Here is a 13,305-nt window from a genome sequence, read left to right as displayed (position 1 = left end):
AGAGGGAGAAGCAGGCTCCCCGCTGAGCAGGGAGCCCGATGCGGGGCTCTATCCCAGGACCTGGGACCATGACCTGAGCCGAAGGCAGACGCTTAACAACTGAGTCACCCAGGCGCCCCTTTACATGCTTTTACATAATTTATATCATGCCGTACTAGTTAAATGGCCTCAGACAAGTTACTTAACCTTTATATTTCTTCATCTGGAAAATAGGGGTGGTAGTTTTATCAACCGCAAATAGTGGAAATGAGATCATTCAAGTAAAACACTTCAAAAAGTATCTGACGGAGAGGAAAGTGCTCCATAAATGTTACCTATTTTTTTATTATTTGTGGGGGTGTATTATGCTGAGAGGTGAGAGAGAGGAAAATGCCTTGCCTGGGCCTCTGTGGTTCGTGAGTCGTGGTGTAGGCGGGAGGCCCATGACACAACCTTTCATGTCTGGGATGCTTCATGTGGCTCCAGAGACCAGGGGATGGACACCTACTCTGGGGCTATGCAGTCTAGCCCCAGCCGCATTACCCTCCAAGGCCCCAGCAGCCTGCTCTCTCCCACCCTTGCCCCTGGACAGGTAGGTCTCCATCCCCAGCCCCATAGACAAAAAGTGAGCCTCCTTCCAGGAAACCAGCAGTGTACCATCACCAGCTGCTGTCCCCCCCCCCCCCCCCAGTCAGTCACTAACTCCCACTCCAAGGCAAGAAGATCCCCTCTTGACACAGTCGTCTCTAATCTCATTCTTGTTTCTCTAAATTCACTTCCTCTGCTCCATGAGAAAAGAGAAGTACTTTTCTGTTGTTCACAGAGGCGTGAAATGTGTATCTGGGGTGAGGAGTGGAGGTAGAGTTATGAGAAACTTGTATCCAGAACCTGGTTTTTTTTCTGACTTGGGCCCACAGTTACACCAAGAGATTACAATGAAAAGATTTTGATTCTTTGATTTATCGACCTCTTCATCATCCACAATCATACTAAAATTCAAAGCTTACCAAGTCATAAATGAGAGTGAACGCCCTACAAAAATCAAATAGGATGTTAGAATGGAGAGCTGCCTCTTCCGTGTGCAGGCTGGGCAGCGGTCCAAACCGGGAGTACACTGAGCTACAGGAGAGACCAGGCACTACAGATCCGTGGTCCCAGCAGCAAAGCCAGGGCCGCAATCAGAACTAAGGTGGGGTGGCAGGGTGGGGTTCTCATGAAGATGCAGGGAGGCTTTCAAAAGCAGTAATCCAGAAGCAAAGATGAGCTTGGCAACCGGGCAGCTGGGATAGGAGGTGAGTCAGGAAATTGGATTCACGATTGCTGTTAAATGCTTTCCCTGTTGCTTGAGCCCATTTCTATCTTACCACCTTCAAATGTGTCAGCTTTCATTCCAGTGACATCATGAGGCACCACTTGCCTCAGATGTCAGTCCTTTACAAAGCACCTCAAGAACACAGGTTGTATCCTCCTGATTTCTGTAACATGCCAAGTGCTGCAAGTTTTCCTTGTTTTGGGGGGTTAAGTCTGTTTAAAAACAACATCACAATAAAATGTAAATACTGGTTAAAGGGAACTTGTCCTGTTGCCATAGAAGTCTACCGCACAGCGAAAGAAACCATTAACAAAATGAAAAAGCAACCTACCGGCACGCCTGGGTGGCTCAGTCGGTTAAGCACCTGAGTTTTGATTTTGGCTTACGACATTATCTTGGGGTCCTAACGCTCTGTGCTGAGGTTGGAGGCTGCTTAGGTGTCTCTGTCTCTCTCTGTCTCTGCCCCTTCTCTTGCCTATGTACTCTCTCTCTCTCTCGAAGTAAATAAATAAAATCTTAAAAAAAAAAAAAAGCAACCTACTAAATGGGAGAAAATATTTGCAAATCATAGATCTGATAAGGAGCTAATCTCCAAAATATATAAAGAATTCATACCACTCAAAAGGAAAAGAAAATTCCCCAGACAATCCGATTTAAAAATGGGCAAAGAATCTGAATCGACATTTTTCCAAAAAAGACATGAAGACGTACAGATGGGCAAATAGGTATGTGAAAAGGTGCTCAACGTCACTCATCATCAGGAAATGGAAATAGAAGCCAATGTGATATCACCTCACACCTCTTAAGATTGCATATTATAGGAAAGACAAGAAGGAACCAATGTTGGCAAGGTGTAGAGAAAACCCTCATACATCTTGGTATGAATGTAATTTGGTTGCAGCCACTTTGGAAAATGATATGAAGGTTCCTCAAAAAATTAAAGACTGAACTGCCATGTGATCCAACAATTCCACTCTTGGGTATTTATCTGAAGGAAATGAAAATGCTAACTCAAAAAGATACATGCACTCCTGTGCTCATCACCGCATCGTTCACAATAGCCAAGACACGGAAGCAACCTAAGTATCCATCAGTGGATGAACGGATAATGGAAACATGGCATATGTTTCACCCATAAAGACAAACCAACCAAAGAACCACAAGGAAATCCTGCCATTTGCAACAACATGGATAGATCTTGAGGACTTACACTAAGTGAGATAAGCCAGACAGAGATAACTTACTTGTAGAATCGAAATAAAAACCGAACTCACAGAGAACTCACCTTGCCAAAGGCGGGGGATGGGCAAAATGGGTGAAGGGGGTCAAAAGGTACTGACTTCCAGTTATAAAAAGAAGTAGTGCCTGAGGCTGTAATGCACCACATGGTGACTATAGTTAGTAACACTGAATTGTATACTTGGAAGTTGCTAAGAGAATAGCTCTTAAAAGTTCTCATTGCAAGAAATATGGAGGTGATATGAATTGGACTTACTGTGATCATTTTGCAATCTATACAAATCATGTTGTACATCTCAAACTAAGATGTTATATGTCAACTCTATCTCAATTTTAAAAAATCTGAATACATCAAGCAAGTGAAGGCGATATGGAGAAACAGAATAGTCACGGGCTTCTCAGTATGACATATTTGGATTTCAATCCAAATGATCTTGGGGAAATGATCTTTCCATGTGTACATGGAATACTAACCCTACCTTGCAAGGATATTTGGGGATTCAAGATAATGTATGCAAAAGTTCCTGTCTGTTAATGGTATTATTTTAATCACAGGCAGAATATTTTTTTTAAAGATTTAATTTATTTATTTGACAGGCAGAGATCACAAGTAGGCAGAGAGGCAGGCAGAGAGAGAGAGAGAGAGAGAGAGAGGAGGAAGCAGGCTTCCTGCTAAGCAGGGAGCCCAATGCGGGGCTCAATCCCAGGACCCTGGGATCATGACCTGAGCTGAAGGCAGAGGCTTTAAACCACTGAGGCACCCAGGCGCCCCAATCACAGACAGAATATTGACCAGGAACTCAATGATCACTCCCTGATAGTGTCAGGTTGAATACCACGCATATAGCAAACGAATCATTTTAAAGATGTCGCAGGACTGCCACATGGCTGGATAGTAACAAATGGATACGTGAGGGGCAGGGAACAAGTGGATTCCAAGTCAAAAACGTTCTTTATCTTTAAATATGCCCTGTTATAACTGTTCTGAAAATTCTTTGAACTAAAGACATAGGTTTCACATTGTTTGGGATAAATTAAAATATTTTTTTAAAAAGAGAGAGCGAGACAGAGAAAGGTCTTTTCGTTCTTGACAAATGAAACTAAAAATGTCTACCTTTATCTCCTCCCCCAAAGGGAAGAAAAAAAGAAACTTGCTTTCATCTTAGAAAATACATAATGCTTAACATAACTCATTATTAAGTATATTATCTTGACTTCCAAAAATGAGCTCCGTGGGCTGGTATTAAATCAGAAGTATGCTTATTGCCTGTGCTGTAGTGGGGGGAAAAAAAATGGCTCTAAATGTATTTGTATCCCTTTATTTGCCTTAAATCCTAAACATCCTGTTGTCATGGAAATGCATTCCCTGAGCATCATATATGAGGTGTGTTTGTATTCCGCGTAAAGAGATTTCCAGTATTTGTCACATTTGCCAATCCCATATAGAAGAAAGCTGATTATCCAGGATTCATATGAGGTATATGATATCTGAAGCATCTGGCATGATTAATCCACAAGCTTAAAATGAAATGGAGTTGAAAGGAGGCATTGATAGTTCCAGAATGACAAGGAGGAGGAGGAGCAGAAGAAGAATAAGAATAAAACCAGTGAGTGAGGGGGACTTAGGTAAGAAATGCCACAGATTAGGCTGCATATTTCTTCTCTGTACTTTTCTAATGATGATAACCAGTCCAGGTCCTTGGTTGAAAACAAAGGAATCCACCTGGCTAACTTGAGCAAAAAAAAAAAAAAAGAGTTTACTGAAAGAATGTCAAGCAGCTCACAGGATCATGGAAAAGGTTAAAGCTTTGGAAAACAAACACAAACCAAGAGAAACTGGGATGCTCAAGTGCAGCCAGAGTCATGTCACAAGAAAAGCTTGGCTAAGGAGACCTTGCAAAAGCCAGACACGTCAATGCCACCACTGTGCTCGCTTTGTTGTGACACTCATTCTAGTCACAAAATTCCAGGTGGGATTTTCCAGGTCTGACAGGCTAAGCTGGGTTGCAACCTAGTGGCCAGGGGCCAAAAGAATCCACCCTTTTCAACTTCCACAGTTGGAGGCAAAATCCCCACCTCTTACCAGATTCATCAAACAGAAGGAGGCATAGATGTGGAGCAGTCCCCCCCCCCCCACCGCCAACAAAAGTACAAAGTTCCCCCACAGAAAACGTTCTTTTGCATTTATGGTTTATATACTCTTTCTACCTTCAGAGAAGATTTAAACAGGCTAGCAGTAAAAGGTACAGATTCAGTGAATATATGAAAATAAAGAAAAGGTATTTAGAAGCGCTGGATCAAGGCTAGAAAGGACTTAGCAGATTGGGGGAGAGGGATGCTAGAAGAAGTAAGAAAAATATATACCTTATTATTTCTGTTACATTTTCCCCTCACATTCTTCTTCTTATGATTTTCTTTCCCCCTCTTTGATGAATTTTCTTTCATTCTCAGTAATGTGAAAAGATATAGGAGGACATTCCCAGACCATAGGGCTTCTAGAACTTGTTCTTCTGTCTTCCTGGATCAGTTTTCTCAAGGTTTCAGTGTAAAGCACAATTAGTGGGTACCTGCGTGGCTCAGCTGGTTGAGTATCTACCTTCAGCTCAGGTCATATACCCACAGTCCTGGGATTGAGTCCCAGATGGGGTTCTCTGCTCAGCAGGGAGTCTGCTTCTTCCTCTTGCATCTCCCCTCACTCATGTTTGCTCTCTCTGTCTCCCCCTCCCTCCTTCTCTGAAATAAATAAATAAGATCTTAAAAAAAAAAAAGAAAAAGTCCACTAGTATACAATGTTGAAAATCCTGGCACATCTTTGGCCATTACTAAAAGCAAAATCCTCCAAATCTCTCCAAGAAATGAGAGTGGTTGAATTCAGGTGCTATGGTGAGATGAACCTTAGCTTGAGTCATCAAAAAAAACCATATTCCAGCCCAAAGCTTCTCCTCTTAGAGATCAGATGACCACAGAAAGCCCCCCTAACCTCCATCTTGGTACTCAACATGGCTGGAGTGACAAAAGACTATGTACAAAAGTTGAGGAGATTCCAGACAACTATAGTCATCCGTCTATCCTTTTATTTATTTATCCATTGAGCACTTAAATACATGACAAACCTAGTGAATAAGACACAAGGTTACTACCATCAAGAAGCTGACATATTTGTCAGTGAACAGAACAGACAAGAAGCTGTTTTTGCGTCAGTACTGACTGGGGAAGATGCTCTGCACAAGTCCCACCCAAAAGTGTTGTCTGTTTACAAAAAAAAGAAGAAATTAAAAAGGGCATATATGTATATAAATACTTAAATACAGAATACTGAATGTAATATAGTGTATATAAGTTAATATAGAAAAGAAGGATTTGTTCAGCATGGGGTGTCAGGGTGTTAAATTTCCAAGAGAAGATGATGTCTAAAGAGGATTTGAAAGACCAAAAGGAGACTCTGAGGCAGATAAGTGGGAAAAGGGCAGCTGAGGCAAAGTGAATATCCTGGGCAAAGATTGTAGGATTGAAACTTAAGTGTGTGGTCGGATCTACAAGATGTTTGGTGTGTTGGAAAACCAAAGGAAGCCAGAAAGAAATGAGATTAGAGAGAGAGATTAGGGACAATGAGTGGAACAGCTATTATGACCACTTACAGGCAAGTGGGGAACAACAGATGGTTTCACACAGGAAACCGAGAGGGTTGGGAAGCAGTTGAGTGGATAGATTTGAGAAGTGGACAACTGCAAATGAAGAGAGTTAGTAGAAGGGATGGCAGCACCACAGGTGACAGACGATGAGGCCCTAAGTGAAGTGGCTGTGGAGTTAGACACTTGATCTAAGGACAATCAAGGAAATAAGACTGAGAAAAACCAGTGACTTAAAAATTCTGTGAGCTGGGGCGTGTGGGAGGCACAGTAAGGTAAGCATCTGACTCTTGATTTCACCTCAGGTCATAATCTGGGGGTTGTGAGATTGAGCCCCACGTCAGGCTCCATGCTCAGCAGGAAATCTGCTTGCGATTCTCGCTCTTCCTCTGCCCCTCCCCTTGCTCATGTGCACACTGTCTCTTTCTCAATATAAATAAATAAATAATTTTTTTTTTTAAAAATCTGTGAGTTAACCTAGTGTTAAATGTTCTGCCATCTGTAGGATCAGGGAGGTGAAAAAACAACAAGGACACCACAGTGTCATGAAAGTCAATAGAGGAGACCATTTTTTTTTTAAAGATTTTATTTTTATTTATTTGACAGGGAGAGACACAGCAAGAGAGGGAACACAGCAGAGGGAGTGGGAGAGGGAGAAGCAGGCTTCCTGCTGAGCAAGGAGCCCAATGTGGGGCTCAATCCCAGGACGCTGGGACCATGACCTGAGCTGAAGGCAGAGGCTTTAACCCACTGAGCCACCCAGGTGCCCCAATAGAGGAGACCATTTTAAAGGGACATGAATATCACCAGTGTGAAATGTTATGGAAAAGTCAAGTTAACTTAGAGGCACAAACATGTCTGGCTGACATTAGTAACGCTTTCAGACGTTTTGGTAAAAGCACTGTAAGCCAATTTAAGGGATTACCCTAAAACAGGAAAATGTATCTCAGAAGAGGGCACGGTTATTCTGTTGTTGTTGTTTTAAGATTTTATATATTTATTTGAGAGAGAGAGAGTGCGCCAGAGAGCACAAGTGGGGGAAACAGCAAAGAGAGTGAGAGAAGCAGGTTCCCAGCTAAGCAAGGAGCCCAATGCAGGGCTTGATCCCAGGACCCTGGGACCATGACCTCAACCAACTGAGCCACCCAGGCACCCCAGGAGGACAGGTTAGTAGAGTCCATGATGAAAAGGACCACTGGCCTACACAGTAGATGCAGAAAAGGAGAGGTGAGAAGTGACCAGGTAACTCCTATTTTGCACACAGACATATGTTCTTCCCTCCAGCAACATCTTGATTTCCTTTTAGAGACATAATCTTCCATCCCCCAGAACTGACTTGGCTGGGAATGTAACCACCATATGGACACAAGACCCAGGCCTGGTCTCTTGGCCAAAACAATGGTTTCAGTGAGGAGCCCATAACCCAAACCAGACCATGAACACATAATCCTCTGTGTGTTTTTCACATATTTGGGTTGCTTTGGTTTGGTTTGGTTTAGTGGGAGCTGGTTTTCTGGTTTTTGTTGTTGGGGAGGGGCAGGTTGTGGAACATTGTTTTTGTTTTTGTTTTGCTTTGTTCTTTAGAGCTTTTGGTTCTTCCTCTCTGGAATCACTAAGCCTGTGGGCCACCTGCTGCAGAAGACAACCTCAGAGCAAGAAAAGCAGCACTGAGAGAGGGGCAGGAGGGCCGAGGAGAAGAGAAGAAGGGAAGAGACGAGGTGGTTATGGTGTCATCCGTGCACCTGAAGCCACACTCAGGAATTTTTCAATAAAATGGGCCAACAGAGCTTCTTTATTTTAACTGCAGCCATTCAAAGTGGTTTTCTGTGTCCTCTATCCTAAAAGCCTGGCCTGAAACAGCAGGTTGGAGAGGTATTAGAAGTGAACCAGTTCCCGCAGCCTTGCCCAGAGCCAGCTCTGAACACGGATCTCCAGGTTTGCCTCCCACCCACTCAGACAACCAGGAGGTTAGGGGCCTTACCCTCCAGCTCCCCGAGGGGGCCGAGGGGGGAAGAACAGGTGAGGAAGCTTGCAGCCTCTCAGCAGGTTGGCCCTGAGCCCAGGCCATCCTGTGGCTGATGGATCCAGGTCTCCGGGAACCAGCTGTGAGACACAGAGATTAAGGTATGATTCTGAGAATTTTTAGAGCAGACCTGACTGCTGCTATTCTGTAGAAATGAAGGACCAGACCACCCTTTTCTGCCAAAGTAAGCCAACTTCTAAAATGCAATTGCTGTCAGAAAGAGATTCCCAGACATCTGCCACTCCTCATTTCAAGCAGATATTGGTCCTTCTTTGTCCAGAAGTGTAGTGCTCACCTCCAGGGGCACCAAACCCACGCAGTGATGTGGACAGCACCCTGGGGTTATGCCCTTTTCCACCTGCACGCCCACCTGTAAGGATCCTAGCAGACACTCACTAACCAGTAACACACATTCACATGCCTGGACCCTACCGTTCCAAAAGCCCCCACACCTGTGGGAGCTCCAGAGGGGGGTGAGGAGAAAGAAGCTCTGTGCAACAGCTCACACGGCAAGAACCTTTAGCCTTTCAATCTTCAGAAGTGAGCTGTTGAGTTGTCTGTATGAACCACCTTGTCCGGGTCCTCTGAGCTGAGTGTGGGGCCGAGGTCACAACCAAAGTTGACCGAACAGTCCACCCCAGTCTGAGTCCCTGTGCATTCTCTTTCCCAAGGGGATTAGGTTGGTCAAACACTGACTAAAACAGTGGCTCCTCAAGAAGGCGTCTGGATTTTTGGCAATCATGCTATTGAGTCCATTTATGATGAATAAAAATCAGGTAGTTTAAATGTGGGGTAGCGTCAGAGTTTGGGTCCTTATTTAAACCCTCAGGATTCCATGCTGGCCTTTTCTCTTCCAGATATGTGACACAGTGAAAATTCAGAATGAATTGCCCAAAATCTCTGCAGGCCTGAGATTAAGTCCACGCTCCATGATGGGAATAGCGTGTTTGGTGAGGCCGAGATACAGGATGTTGTTCACCAACAGTCCCTTGTGGGAAGTACAGAGAGATTATCTCTACCTTCCCAAAGCAGAGAAGGTCTCAAAGACCCAGTAATTGCCCTTAAACCTCCATTAGAGCACCATTCTGGTAAGTGTGTTGTTTTTTCCCCCACACAGAAAAACTAAAAACCCATTTGTCTTCTTTATTCTGTGAAACTGCAAAATATTCAGAAATCATTTTCTCCCTAACTGTATCCTCCAACAGCAGTTTATTTGTACTCGTGGGTATAATTTGATCAGAGCTTTTTAAATTTTTCTTGTACCAGTGAGAACTTCCGCTCTCAGTGAATGATCTTCTGACCTCTCCTGCATTTTTCTGAGTAGCAGAAACATTCACCTTGGATGATCTAGCCCTTAAAAGCCTGTACTGTGTGTTTCCAAAGAGTCACTGTTCCAAAATAAGAACTGCATTCACAATGGACAGAGGCCTTCGTTTTCTCTCACACTTTCCATGATGGGCTCTCCCAGTACAACATCAAATATGTTGCCAGTTCCCAGTTGTACAAATCAAACAGTAAAAGCTTTTGATTCCCTTCAGCATTAGAGAGGTAGGGATTATGACCAGGAGATCACAGAGTAAGAACCTACCATGTATTAAGCACCTAAGATGTGCTTTACAGATACTATCTCAAATCTTAGACTAACCCAGCAAAAGAGGTATTATGAGCCCCATACAGAATTATGATTACAGTGTTACAGCTGAGATTTAAGCTCACATCTACTTAGGCCCGAAGCCCAGGATCTCAGGCCACGGACTTACTCACTAGATCAGTTCAAACACAAAAGGGCAGACCTCCTTAGTTCGCAGAAAACTGGAATTTTATCAGATTGGTATCACCCAAAGCACAGTTGCTCCAGGGGCTGATTTGAAGACCCTGATTATGTCAAGAGAGGGCTGATTGTTAGATTTATAATGATCATGCACTCAAGGATTAGGCCTCATGGGCTCTATCGATAAGCCGGTAGCACTCTTCTCCGCAAGGACAGAGAGGGAAGTGATGGCCTGGAACAGATCAACAGAGCAGCAGCAAAGAGCAGATATCAATCTTCACGATGGGGTCTGGTGTTTGAAGGCAGCCAGGTGGATGAGATTCAGGCTTAAAACATGGAGTCGAAGAGGGAGGCACCTACTTGGAACACTTATGAGGCTAATTATTTCCTGCCCGGTAATGAGAAGCAAGTTTTTTGTTTTTTTTTTAAGATTTTATTTATTTAACAGACAGAGATCACAAGTAGGCAGAGAGGCAGGCAGAGAGAGAGAGAGAGAGGAGGAAGCAGGCTCCCTGCTTTAAGCAGAGAGCCCAATGCAGGGCTCGGTCCCAGGACCGTGGGATCATGACCCGAGCCGAAGACAGAGGCTTTAATCCACTGAGCCACCCAGGCACCCAAGAAGCAAGATTTAAACAGCCACAAGAGCCCGCCAATGATAAAGCCCCTTCTAGAAACCATACTGATGATCTGTCAATGTCACCAGATGCATGTAGAAGATAATGGGTGGGTAAGGGATACTTCAAATCTCAAGTTCAAACAAGTTAGAAACGAAAATTTCCACCAGGGGCGCCTTCGACTCAGGTCATGATCTCAGGATCCTGGGATCGAGCCCGCATTGGGCTCTCTGCTCAGCGGGGAGCCTGCTTCCTCCCCTCTCTGCCTACTTGTGATCTCTCTGTCAAATAAATAAATAAAATCTTAAAAAAAAAAATTCCATCAAACCAGTATATTTCTATATTTGCATTACTGTAAAACTCCTTATACTGATACATAGGAATAGAACTTTAAAAAAAATATCTAAAAGGTCTTATGCTCATTGTAGTGTTATTAAAATAAAAAATTTCATTGAAAAATCTAAAAAAAAAATTTCCATCAAAAATATCTGAATTGTTATGGTTCTTATAAAACTTTTAATGTCGTGCTAGAAGATAATTAGGTGGACAGAATAATTGGCATTATATTACACAACAAGCAGATCTGTTAACAGTATATTCAAATTTAAATTGGAGAAAAACTAGACTAATCCTGGAATTCCCTAGATTTTAGTTTACAGAAATTCATATAGATTGACCTGTGTCTGATTCTAAATCTGAGTTTTAAAATACTAAGATTCCAGAAAGACAGGTATCCTAAAACAAAATTAAAGTTCAATCTTATTTAAAAAAACAAAACAAAACAAAACTCAGTTGAATTGACCATCACATAAAAGACAAGGTCACACTGAAATAATAGGCCTTCTATTTTTGAAAGAGAGAAAAATAAATATTATCATCAAACAAATGCTTTTAAAAACCATAGAGAAAACAGAATTGAATAAGTGAGGTTCGTGGACCTGTACAGAGTGGAGAAGTTAGAGGCTCAGGGGATGTGTGAACACTTGGAAGTCTTCCATGTGTTTGTGTGTGAGTGTGCTGGTGAGAGGAGGTTCAGAGAAGCTCATCACATGATTCTCAGAGAAGCATGTGACCCAAACAAGGTTGTTAAGACCAACCGTAGTAAAGTCTGAGAAAAATTTAAAACCTTGGCCATTACTGGGGGGCGCCTGGGTGGCTCAGTGGGTTAAGCCTCTGCCTTCGGCTCAGGTCATGATCTCAGGGTCCTGGGATGGAGCCCTGCATCGGGCTTTCTGCTCAGCAGAGAGCCCCCCCACCCCCGCCTGCCTCTCTGCCTACTTTTGATCTCTGTCTGTCAAATAAATGAATGCAAAATCTTTAAAAATATATATATAGGGCGCCTGGGTGGCTCAGTGGGTTAAGCCGCTGCCTTCGGCTCAGGTCATGATCTCAGGGTCCTGGGATCGAGTCCCGCATCGGGCTCTCTGCTCGGCAGGGAGCCTGCTTCGTTCTCTCTCTCTCTCTCTGCCTGCCTCTCAGTGTACTTGTAATTTCTCTCTGTCAAATAATTAAATAAAATAAAATAAAATAAAAAAATAAAAATAAAAATAAAAAAATATATATATATAAAATAAAAAATAAAAAACACCTTGGCTATTATTGGAAGCTGAGACTGTCACTGACTGGAGCCTAAAATAATAACTAGCTAAAATATAGGCACAAAATCTCTGAACTGCAAACTCAGAACAAAGGACCCTTCGGGAGTCATAAAAGAGCTGACTCTGTGACCTTCAGTAGCATCCAGAGAACCAACAGTCTACCAGGTCATTGTCCCTCTCTTTAGACCAAGCCTAAAATGTGTAAGGGATTTGCTTTGTTTTTCCGACCGCAGGGCCCTAGCCGCTCACAGCTGCTGGAGCCAGTCCAGGCCGCATGCTGGAAGGGGATGGGCCTTGTATTTCATTTTTATAGACCAAATGGCTTCTCAATAATTTATCATCCGTGTGATGGAGGAAAGTACCAATAAAATGTGATTGTAAATCTCCGCCCTCTTCCAGGATCAAGGAAAAGACGTAAAGAAAAGCTAAAAGAAAAATGACAACACAGTTTTGAGAGCTGAAAATGCACGTCTTCCAAAATCAGATCCTGCCCCTATTTCCTGAACTAAACGTCTCTGAAGATACTGAATTTGAAAAGTAGGGAATACTGAGTGGGGAAGGGGGGAGTGTAGGAGAATTGCGCATATCTAGGCAGCCTATTGAATGAAATCTCCCTGAGATAGAGGTGATAAGAATCTGCTGTGAAACACGTTATCTGCTATTTCCTGCTTACATGCATAGCTGAGTAAATCACACACATAAAGAGGAAGACAGGGCTGACATTAAAAAGGGCTATAAGTGATGAAGTTCTAGAACCTAGGTGAGGTTTGGTGGGCTGAGGTCCGGAGCCATCTTTAGACCAGCCATTAACATTAAGATCTTTGGGAGACTTTTTGGTGGGGTGTCACAATCCTGCTATCAATCGTCTTTGTTAGTGAGATTTAGGACATTTGTAAGCCAAGGGAGACTCCTGTCTAGCAGGATTGTGAGCTCTGCAAGTTAACTATTTGCTTATTGTTCATGGCAGTCAGGGCTGCCTGAGGGATGCTACACTTATGGAGGGGAGCGGGTGAAGAGGGGGTGCAAGGCGCCAGCTTTTGCTTTGTCCTCAGCCAGCCTCCTGCTCCCTCATCAATAAGGAATAAAACTCAAAACAATAATAAACAAAATAATTAAAGAATATTTAAAAAGAAAGAAAAC

General features: G+C 43.1%; 1 long non-coding RNA gene across 5 annotated transcripts in view; it reads right to left on the bottom strand.

Annotated features, from left to right (window-relative positions):
* The window catches only part of LOC309860105, a 74,050-nt gene that overhangs the window by 30,927 nt on the left and 29,818 nt on the right, over positions 1 to 13,305 (bottom strand). For 3 of the 5 annotated variants that reach the window (XR_014309150.1, XR_014309151.1, XR_014309154.1), the window contains exons 3-4: positions 8,141 to 8,262; positions 6,728 to 8,010 (exon numbers count right to left, since the gene is read on the bottom strand). The exons of 1 other annotated variant lie outside the window; for it this stretch is intronic. This is a non-coding gene — a long non-coding RNA (uncharacterized lncRNA). Of the gene's footprint in view, positions 1 to 6,727; positions 8,011 to 8,140; positions 8,263 to 13,305 lie in introns of those variants that run through there. One more of the 5 variants, XR_014309152.1, reaches the window with a different exon arrangement.

Source organism: Mustela nivalis (assembly GCF_964662115.1).
Source record: "Mustela nivalis genome assembly, chromosome: 2".
In the NCBI taxonomy this organism is placed as follows: domain Eukaryota; kingdom Metazoa; phylum Chordata; class Mammalia; order Carnivora; family Mustelidae; genus Mustela; species Mustela nivalis.
This window is presented reverse-complemented; position numbering and strand designations above follow the sequence as displayed.